We start from the raw sequence: 11,814 nt of genomic DNA, 5'->3' as shown, positions 1-11,814 counted from the left end.
ATGGCCTTTCTGATAGAGACTTTGCAATTTGCCCCACTTGATTTTCAAGATTGTACAAAGAGGCGGTGTGGTTGCGAAGTGTAGCCTCGACTGATTGAAACCTTATATCGGACGATTACACTAACCAAGTCAACGCCTTCTCCAAATCGGTCATTCGGGTCTCCAAACCTGAAACTCAGTTTTCCATGTTTGGGGCTTGTTGTTATTGGAAACCTGGTGGCCCCATGGCCTTTTGTGGACCTTGGTTGCTCCATGAAAAATTGGGATGATTCTTCCAACCCGGATTATAGGTGTTGCTATATGGATTCCCTTGGTTCCTCATTACATTACCCACAAAATTGACATTCTCAACCGAAGATGCATTACCAATAGAGATCGAGCAATCGGAGGGGGCATGTCTTCCACCACACTCGGTGCAAGTAGTCACAGCATCTATCTCATGGAGCACGGCTATCTTTTTCTTCTCCCTAGCATTCCATTGGTAGCTATTTAACCCCATTTCTTGAATTAATTGATGGGCCTCACCGGGGGTCTTGCTACCTAAGGTACCTCCTGCTGTCACATCCAAGAGTTGCCTTGTACTCGGATTCAACACGTTGTAAAAGGTCTGAACAATCATCCACTCCAGGAAACCTTGTTGCGGGCACTTTCTCATGAGCTCCTTGAACCTTTCTCATGTTTCAAATATAGACTCCAATTTTGACCGTACATAGGACGAGATCTCATTCCTAAGCTTTGTAGATTTTCCAGGAGGGGAATTATGGGCTAGAAAACCTTCTACCATCTTCTCCCATGTGGTAATTGATGCTCTAGGTAATAAGTGTAGCCACTGCTTCACTCTCCCTTTTAAGGAAAATGGGAAGGCTCTCAACATGATGCCATCATCCATCACCCCATTTATCTTAAGCATATCACACACCTCAAAAAAGTTCTCTATATGACTGTTTGAATCCTCATCGGCTAAACCATTGAACTGTGCGAATTGCCGCAAGATGTGGATGAATGCCAGCTTTAGCTTGAAGTTCTGAGCTGTAATCGGGGGACGCACAAAACTTGATTGTGTCCCCAATACTGAAGGTCTGAATTAATCGGATAATATCTGCTGTTGCTTATTCTGTTCTGCCGTGCTTTCAAATTCTTCTACTTCTAAACCAGATAGATTAGACAATTCTTCCACAGGTTTTTGCCCTTTTCTTCTAAGTGTACGTTTAAGCTCAGGATCTCCTTCAATCAATATTGAGGGGTTCCATTGGGTCATAACCTGGAGTTACATAAAATAGAAAGAAAAAGAAATCAGAACAATAATAGAATAAGAAGAAATGAACTAGATTAAATGACTGAATAGCTAAGAAAACAAAGTGCAAATGCCTACTCCCCGGCAACGGCGTTAGAAACTTGACAATGCCCCTTGCGTATGTCCCACGAGTGCACAGTTTTGTTGAAGTAATAAAATCTCAGATGAGTGCGGTATCGTATCCACAAAGAGTAGAGAATAAAAACACTTAAATGGTTTCTTAATTAAGTGAAAGATGAATAGTGATATGTGTGACAAGATGTAAAATAACACAAAAGTAAAAGAACAAGAAAGATAGCACAAGTAAAGGAGAAGGTAAAGCAATCGATATAAATGGGCTACCAGAATATTGTTCCGCCTAGGACAATCATTTCAAGTGCAAGAGCCCTCTATTATACTTTCTAACTGATGCAATAATAAGTCATGGAGATCCTAAAATATATAGTCCCAAATCTAAGGTCAACCATGCCTAACTCTATACATGTCCCGGAGGAGAAATTGAATACCCTCTCAACCTCCCACTCATATAGAATTGCAATGAGTTCTAGGGATTCCAAATGATAAATCTTCTTCCTAAATGTAGACCTAACCCTTTGGTTAAGGTGGAAGGTCCCTATCTATAGTTAAGCCCTAGGTGTCAAAATCACTTCAACTCTTCACTCAATTGCACCCTCAACTAAGCTCCAGCAGAAGGTCATCCTTTAGCCCATTCACTCTACTATGATAGCAAAGAACTTGAGGAAATGGAGGTAGAATAAATAACACCGGAGGAGAAAGGGGACGCTCCGCTACCTCTCGACTCACCCTCTCAACCATCTCCAATCTGGCTTTGTCTAACTCTCATGGTGTGTCACTCACTCACAAGGGTTACCAACAAGAACTCTCAACCCTAGTGTCACTCTAAGGGAGCATTCAAACAATTAAGCATTCAAGATTGGAACTCAAATAAAGCATCAATTACTTTAAAGCATAATAAAGAGATTCAATGAAACGAATACATCCTAGGGTTCACAAATACCAAAGTACCCACTAGGGGATTTAGCTCTCCATGGAGCTAATTACAATCAATGAAATCAAATGTAAAAGCAAAGAATCAAGAGAAAACCTCCTCGATAGTCTTGACGATGGTCTTGTGGAGAGTACTCTACTGGTGCAAGGGTCCTTTTGTCCGGCCTATGATACACCTCGCCGGATCGGTGCCAATGAAAGCTCTCCCACTAACCTTCATTCAAGTGGAGCACGATCTCAGAGCCATAGAACCTCTCCAAATCCCTAGCTAATACCTCTCAAAACCCTAGCCACTGTCCTCTCTCAAGTTGCGGAAAAGATGGAGAAAAGAATGCTGAAATTGGGTCTGATATCGGCTTTTAAAGGCTGGAATCGAGAATCCACAAGCCCCTGTGGATGCCAGTGGGGAATTAACACATGCCCATGTGGATTCTCTATTTTTATTTCGTAATGTCTCCTATTTTTTAGTTTTGAATCAAAAACTATTCCTATGTTTTTTTTTTTGCAATGCCTCCTATTTTTGAATAAAATCTGTAATCCTATGTTTGCATTTTGAAATGTCTCTAATTTTTTAATCAAAACCCTAATCCCATGTTTTGTTTTTGGAATATCTCCTATTTTTAATAAAAAAATTAATCCTATGTTTTCTTTTAGCAATATTTATGTTTTCTTTTAGGAATGTCTCTTATTTTTCAATCAAAACCCTATTCCTATAATTTCTTTTCGGAATGTCTCCTATTTTTTTTGTTCTGAATCATGCCGTAACCCTACGTTTTCTTTTGAAAATATGTCCTATTTTTTAATCAAAACCGTAATCCTATTTTTCTTTTTTGGAATATCTCCTATTTTACGTTTTGAATGAAAACCTAATCCTATGTTTTTTTTAGAATGTCTCCTATTTTTTTATTTTGAATCAAAACCCTCATTCCATGTTTTATTTTTGGAATGTTTTCTATTTTTTTATTCAAAACTCTAATCCTAAGTTTTCTTTTTTGAATGTCTCTTATTTTTTTGTTTTTAAATCAAAACCCTAGTCGTATGTTTTCATTTCAAAATGTCTTCTACTTTCAATCAAAAACCTATTCCTACATTCTTTTTGGTAATGTCTCCCATTTTTAAATGAAAACCCTATTCCTATGTTTTGTTTTCGTAACGTCTCCTATTTTATGGCTTTCTGTCAAAAACATAATCCTCTTTTTCTTTTTCGAATGTCTCCTACCTTTCAATCAAACACTAATTCCATATTTTCTTTTCGTAGTGTCTTCTATTTTTTAAATTTTGAATCAAAACCATAATCCTATGATTTCTTTCAGGAATGTCTCGTAATGTTTGGTTTTGAATCAAAACCGTAATTGTATGATTTCTTTCCGGAATGTCTCCTATTTTTGGTTTTGAATCAAAACCCTTATCCAATGTTTTATTTTCGGAATGTTTCATATTTTTGAATAACAACCCTAGTCCTATATTTTCTTTATGTTATTTAAAAATAATTTTCATTTTTGAATCAAAACCCTAATTCTATGTTTTTTTTGGATGGTCTCCAATTTTTCAATCAAAATATTAATAATATGTATTTTATTTTCGGAATGTCTCCTATTTTTCGGTATTGAATAAAAAAAATAATCCCATGTTTTCTTTTTTAGAATTTCTCCTATTTTTGAATCAAACTCTAATTCTATGTTCTTTTTTTCAGAATGTCTCTTATTTTTCAATCAAAACCCTAATCCTATGTTTTCTCTTCAAAGTGTCTCGTATTTTTCGGTTTTGATTGAAAACCGTAATCTAATGTTTTCTTTTCAAAAAGTCTCCTATTTTTAGTTTTGTATCAAGACAATAATCAGTATGATTTCTTTCTGGAATGCCTTCTAATTTTTGGTTTTGAATGAAAACCATAATCCTATGATTCTTTTAGGAATGTCACATATTTTTTGGTTTTGATTCAAAACCCTAAAACAATGTTTTCTATTCAGAATGTCTCTTATTTTTCAATGACAATATTAGTCCTATGTTTTCTTTACGGTATGTAAAAATATTTTTCAAGTTTGAATCAAAACCCTAATCCTATTTTTTTCTTTTTCGGAATGTCTCATATCTTTCAATCAAAACTCTAATCCTATGTTTTTTTTATGGAATGTCTCCTTTTTTTTTTCAATCAAAACCCTAGTCCTTTTTTTTTTTTTGAATGTCTCCTATTTTTTGGATGAAATCCCTAATCATATGTTTTCTTTTTGGCATGTCTCCTATTTTTAGGTAAAGCGCTAATCAGATGTTTTCATGTCTGAATCTCTCCTTTTTTTCTTTTGTTTTGAATTAAAAACTTAATGCTATGTTTCTTTGTCAGAATGTCTCATACTTTTCAATAAAAACAATAATCCCATGTTTTTTTTTCTAATGTCATCTATTTTTTTATTTTTTAATCAAAACCCTATTCCTACGTTTTCTCTTCTGAATATCTTTTATTTTTGAATCAAAACCCTAACCTTGTGTTTTTTATTTTTGGAATGTTTCCTATTTTTCAGGTTTGAATCATAAGCCTTATCCTCAGTTTTCTTTTCAGAATGTCTCATAGTTTTTAACCACAATCATAATCCCATGTTTTCCTTTTGAAATGTCTCCTAATTTTTTCTTTTCAATCAAAGACATAATACTAAGTTTTCCTTCGGAATGTCTTCTATTACTGAATCAAAATACTAATCATGTGTTCTCTTTTCGGAATGTCTAATATTTTTTGTTTTTAAATCAAGACGTAAATGCTGTGTTTGCTTTTCAGTATGTCTCATATTTTGGTTTTGAATTTTTTATTTCGGAATTCTCCTAGTTTTTTTGTTTTGAATTAAAACCCTAATCCTAGTTTTTCAATTCAGAATGTGTCCTATTTTTAAATTAAAACCCTAATCATATGTTTCTTTTTGGAATTTCTACTATTTTCTTATTTTAATGAAAACCCTAATATTATTTTTTTTTAAATGTTTCTTATTTTCTATTTTTCAATTAAAACCCTAATCCTTTGTTTTCTCTATGTAGTGTCGACAATTTTATGGCTCGAACCTCTAATCCTATCTTTTCTTTACGGAATGCCCCCTAATTTTAAGTTAAAGACCTAATCCAATGGTTTCTTTTCTGAATCTCTCCTATTTTTTGGTTTTGAATAAATAACCTAATCCGATGTTCCTTTTCAGAATGTCTCCTATTTTTCGATAAATACCCTAATCTGATGTTTATTTTTTGTAGTGTTTCCTGTTTTTTTTATTTTTTAATCAAAACCCTAATCCAATGTTTTCTTTTCAGAATAGCTCCTATTTTTGAATCAAAACCATAATTTTCTGTTTTCGCTTTGGAATGTCTTCTAGTTTTGAATAAAAACCCTAATCCTATGTTTTTTTTGGAATCGCACCAATTTTTCAGTTTTGATTCATAATCGTAATCTTAAGTTTTCTTTTTAAAATGTCTTATAATTTTTAACTAAAACTGTAATCATATGTTTTGATTCTCGAATGTCTCCTAATGTTTGCTTTTCAATAAAAAGAATAATTGTAAGTTTTCTTTTTATAATGTCTTTTATTTTTTGAATCAAAATAGTAATCTTTTATTTTCTTTTCAGAATGTGTCTTACTTTTTGATTTTGAATCAAAATCTAAATGCTATGTTTGCTTTCCGGAATGTCTCCTATTTTTAGTTTTGAACCTATGTTTTCTTATTGAAATGTCTCTTATTTTTTTATTTTAAATCAAAACCCTAATCCTATGTTTTCTTTTTGGAATGTCTCCTATTTCTTGATTTTTCAACCAAAACCCTAACGCTACATTTTCTTTTTGCAATATCTCCAATTTTTTATTTTTCAATGAAAACTCTAATCCTATTTTTCTTTATGGAATGTCTCCTATTTTTGGATCAACCTCTAATCCTATGATTTCTTTTTGGAATGTCTTCTATTTTTGAGGTGAAGCCAGAATTTGACATTTTCTTTTCTGAATGTCCCCTTTTTTTTTTGTTTTGAATCAAAAACCTCATCCTATGTTTCCTTTTTGGAATGTCTCCTATTTTTCAATAAAAACATTAATAATATGTTTTCTTTTTGTAATGTCTCCTATTTTTTTGATTTTTTATTTAAAACCCTAGTCCTACTTTTTCTCTTTGGAATGTCTTTTATTTATGAATCAAAACTCTAATCCTGTGTTTTTTTTTGAAATGTCTGCTATTTTTCGGTTTTGAATCATAACCCTAATCCTAAGATTTCTTTTAGAATGTCTAATATTTTTTAAACACAATCATAATATTATGTTTTCTTTTTAGAATGTCTCCTAATCTTCGCTTTTCAATCAAAGATATAATAGTAAGTTTTCTTCTCGGAATGTCCTCTATTTTTGAATCAAAACTCTAATCATATGTTCTCTTTTTGGAATTTCAAATATTTTTTGTTTTTGAGTCAAGACACAAATGCTATGTTTGCTTTTTGGAATATCACCTATTTTAAGTTTTGAATCTATCTTTTCATATAAAAATGTCTCCTATTTTTCTGTTTTGAACCAAAACCCTAATCCAAGATTTAATTTTCGGAATGTGTCCTATTTGTTTATCAAAACCCTAATCCTATGTTTCTTTTTGAAATGTTACCTTTTTTTATTTTTCGATCAAAACCCTAATGCTACGCTTTCTTTTTGAAATGTCTCCTATTTTTGATTTTTCGATCAAAACCCTAATCCTATGTTTCCTATATGGAATGTCTGCTATTTTTTGTATCAAACACCTAATCCTATATTTTATTTTCGGAATGTGTCCTATTATTGAGTTTAAGCCCTACTCCGATGTTTTCTTTTCTGAATATCTACTATTTTTTGGTTTTAAATCAACAACCTAATCCAATGTTTCCTTTTTGGAATGTTTCCTAGTTTTCAATAAAACCCTAATCCGATGTTTTCTTTTTGTAATGTTTCCTATTTTTTGATTTTTTAATCAAAATTCTAATCAAATATTTTCTTTTCAGAATGCCTCGAATTTTTGAATCAAAACTCTAATCCTAAGTTTTTGCATCGGAATGTCTTCCATTTTTGAATCAATCCTTAATACTGTGTTTTTTACACCGAATGTCTCCTATTTTTTCGGTTTTCAATCATAAACCTAATCCTAAGTTTTCTTTTTAGAATGTCTCATATTTTTTTAAAAAATTGTAATCCTATGTTTTCTTTTCAGGATGTCTCCTAATTTTCACTTTTGAAAAAACAAAACATAATCGTAAGTGTTTTTCAGAATGTCTTCTATTTTTGAATCAAAACAGTAATCTTTTGTTTTCTTTTTGGAATGTATATTATTTTATTATTTTTTAAAAAAAAAACAAATGCTATGTTTGTTTTCCGGAATGTCTCCTATTTTTAGTTTTGAACCAATGTTTCTTATCGAAGTGTCTCCTATTTTTGTGTTTTAAATCAAAACAATAATCCTATGTTTTCTTTTTTGAATGTCTCCTATTTTTTAATTTTTCAATCAAAATACTAACCCTACATTTTTGTTTTTGGAAAGTCTCCTATTTTTGGTACTAGTCTATATCCCTAATCCTATATATTTTCTTTGAGGAAATCTCTCTGTGACCAAAACCCCTAATAGTATCTTTCTCTTTGAAATCGTCTCCTAATTTTTATTTTCAACACACACATAATCTCTCGCTTTTTCTTTTTCAATGTTAATATTTTTAATCCAAACACTAATCCTATCTTTTAGGAACTGTGTCCCTACTTTTCATTTTTAAATCAAAACCAAAAATGATATGTTTGCTTTTTGTAATATCTCGTATTTTTGGGCTTTTGAACCTATGTTTTCTTTCGGATTATCTAATATTTTTCTGTTTGAATCAAAATCCTAATCCAATGTTTTCATTTTGAAATGTCTCCTATTTTTGAATCAAAACCCTAATGGTATGTTTTCTTTCTGAACATCTTCTACTTTTCAGTTTTGAATCAAAGCCCTAATAATATGTATTCCTTTCACAATGCCTCATATTTTCAATCAAAATTTTAATCCTATATTTTCTTTTCTGAATGTCTCCATTTTTCCTATCAAAATCCTAATCTTTTGTTTTCTTTTCTGAATGTTTCCTATTTTTAGCATTAGAATCAAATCCCTAATCCTATGTTTTATTTTTGGAATGTGTCGTATTTTTAAATCGAAACCATAATCCTATCTTTTCTTTGAGGAGTGTCTAAAAGTTTTGGATCACCACTCAAATCCTATGTTTTCTTTAAGGAATGTCTCCTATTTTTTTGGTTTTGAAACAAAACCCTAATCATTTATCTTTATTTTGGAATGTCTACTATTTTTCAATAAAAATCCTAATCCCATCTTTTCTATTTTGAGCGATCTTCTATGTTTTGAATCAAAATCCAAATCCTATGTCTTCCTTTTCGTAATGTTTTACTATTTTTTCAATCAAAAACCCTAATCCTATATGTCTCCTATTTTCTCGATTTGTTAATCAAACACTAATCAATGTTTTCTTTTTGAGAATGTCAACTACTTTTGAATCAAAAATCCTAATCCAATGTTTCACTTTTCGGGAATTTCTTCTATTTTCGAGATCAAAACGATTCTATGTTTTCTTTCGAATGTCTCCTATTTTTGTTTTGAATCATAACCCTAATACAATGTCTGAAATGTCCTGATTTTTAACCAAAACCCTAATCCCTATAAGTTTTCTTTTGGAACATCTCTAATTTTTCGCTTTTTCAATCAAAAACATAATATTAAGTTTTCTTTTTATAATGTATTCTATTTTTGAAACAAAAACCTAATCCTATGTTTTGATTTTTGGAATGTCTCATATTTTTCATCTCTGCGTCGAAACCCAAACGCTATGTTTTGTTTTGGCAATGTCTACTATTTTTGGTTTTGAACCTATGTTTTCTTTTCCTAATGTCTTCTATTGTTCAATTTTGAATCAAAACACTAATCCTATGTTTTCTCTTTCGTGAATGTCTCTATATTGGAATGAAAAACTCTGATCGCTGTAGGAATGTCTCATATTTTTCTATGAAAAACTCTAATCCTATGTTTCTTTCGAATGTCTCCTATGCATGAGAATAAAAACTCTAATCCTATGATTTATTCTCGGGAATGTCTACATAATTTTTGAATTAAAACCCTAGTCCTTGCCTTTCTTTTTCGTAATATATTCTATTTTGGAATCCAAAACCTAATCCGAGTAAAATGTCTCTGATTTTCCATTTTTAAATTAATACCCATACACTATGTTTACTTTTCGCAATGTCTGCTATTTTTGGTTCTAAACCTATGTATCCTTTTCCCAATGTCTTTTATTTCTTAGTTTTCAATCAAAACCTAACCCATGACTTTTCTCGGATGTGTCTCCTATTTTCAATCAAAAACCCTAATCCTATTTTTCCTTTCGAATGTTTCCTATTTTCTCGCTCAATAAAAACTCTAATCCTAAGATTTATTTTTTAGAATGTCTCATAATTTTGAATTAAAACCCTAGTCCCTTGCAATTTCTTTTGGAATGTCTCATATAATCAAAACCCTAATCCTATGTTTCCTTTGCCAAAATGTCTCCTATTTATCAGGTTTGAATCAAAATTCTAAGCCTATGGATCGTCGAATGTGTCCTAATATCAATCAAAAACCCTAATCCTCTACTCGGAATATCTCTTATTTTAATCAATACCCTAAAATCTATGTCGAATATCTCCTATTTTTCCTGCTTTTGAATAAAAATCCCTATATTATGTTTTATTTTTAGAATATCTCCTGCTTTTGAGTCAAAACCCAATAAAATGTTTTCTTTTCGGAATGTGTCCTACTTTGGAATCAAAACCCTAATACTATATTTTCTTTTAGGAATATTTCCTATTTTTCGGTTTTGAATCATAACCCAAATCATATGTTTTCTATAATGTTGTCTATTTTATAACCAAAACCCTAATAATATGTTTTGTTTTTCTGAGTGTCTCCTTAATCATAAAAATAATCCTATGTTTTTCTTTCAGAATGTATACTATTTTTGAATCAAAACCTAATGCTATATTTTCTTCTCTGAATGTCTCCTATTTTTCATTTTGAATCAAAACACAAATGCTCGCGTCTTTTTCTCGGAATGTATCCTATTTTGAGTTTTGAACCTATGATTTCTTTTCGGAATGTCACTCTATTTTTCTATTTTTGAATCAAAAGCCCTAATCCTATGTTTTTCCATTGTAGGAGTATCTCTTATTTTCGATTCAAAACCTAATGCTATGCTTTTGTTTACTGAACGATTCTATCGTTTTGAATCAATACCCTAATCGCATAGTCTTCCTTTCGTAATGTCTCCATATTTCAATCAAAACCCCATCCTATGTTTTCTTTTCGAATGTCTCTATTTTTCAATCAAAATCCTAATGATTTGATTTTTGGTTTTGAATCAAGACCCTAATCCTATGTTTTCTTTGAGAATGTCTCACATTATCAAAACCCCTAATTCTATATTTTCCTTTTAATATCTCCTAATATTTTGGTTTTACAATCAAAAACTAATCCTAAGTTATCTTTGAATGTCTTCTATTTTCAATCAAAATCTGTTTTATGTTTTGATTTTGAATATATCGTATTTTTGGTTTTTGAATCGAAAACCCAAGCTATCTACTTTTCAGAATGTCTCCTACTTTTTCTTTTCGTGAATCAAAACCATAATCCTATATTTTTCTTTTTAAAATGTCTACTCTAAATCAAATCACTAATTCTATCCTTTCCAATGTCTCCTATTTTTAATCAAAAACCCTAATCCTATATTTTTTCGAATGTCTCATTTCAATCGAAATCCATTGTCCATGTTTTCAGAATGTCTATTAATTTTTGCTTGAAAATCAAAAAACTAACTTAAGTTTCTTTTCGGAATGTCTTCAATTTTTAAATTTAAACCATATAATCTTATATTTTCTTTTTGAATGCTCTTTTTCTCGCTTTTGAATGAAAACCTTAAACTGGCGATTTCTTTTCAAATGTCTCCTAATTTTTTGCTTTTCAATCCAAAACATAGTCCTAATTTCTTTTTTGGAATGTCTTCATTTTCTTAATCAAAACACTCTATCCATATTTTCTTTTCAGAATGTTCCAATTTTTCCTGCTTTTCTAAATCAAAACCCAAATGCTATTTTTGCTTAAATGTCTCCTATTTTCGGATTTCAACCATTTTCTTTCGGAATGTCTCTTATGTTCTCAATTTTAAATCAATACCCTACTCAAATGTTTACTTTGAGAATATCTCCTATTTTTAATCAATGACCTTTGATGCTTTGTTTTCTTTTGAACATCTTCTATTTTTCTCAGTTTCTAAATTGGAAACCCGACGAGATGGGATTCTGCCTCAGAATTGGGTTCCCAAATTTCTCAATCAAGACCCTATTCATAGGTTTTAAGAATTTCTCCTATTTTTCAATTAAAATCCTAATCTTATGTTTTTTTTGCTAAATGTCTCTGCTTATCCGTTGTTCAAAATTTAATCCTACGGTTTCATTTCATAATGTCTC

The 11,814-nt window shown here is 30.9% G+C and overlaps 1 non-coding gene across 1 annotated transcript; it reads left to right on the top strand.

Annotated features, from left to right (window-relative positions):
* The first annotated feature begins 629 nt into the window (after positions 1-629).
* Positions 630-736, top strand: LOC120252096. Its single transcript, XR_005533645.1, has one exon. It is a non-coding gene; the product is annotated as a small nucleolar RNA R71 (small nucleolar RNA).
* The last annotated feature ends 11,078 nt before the right edge of the window (positions 737-11,814 follow it).

Source organism: Dioscorea cayenensis, chromosome 20, assembly GCF_009730915.1.
Source record: "Dioscorea cayenensis subsp. rotundata cultivar TDr96_F1 chromosome 20, TDr96_F1_v2_PseudoChromosome.rev07_lg8_w22 25.fasta, whole genome shotgun sequence".
Classification (NCBI taxonomy): domain Eukaryota; kingdom Viridiplantae; phylum Streptophyta; class Magnoliopsida; order Dioscoreales; family Dioscoreaceae; genus Dioscorea; species Dioscorea cayenensis.
This window is presented reverse-complemented; position numbering and strand designations above follow the sequence as displayed.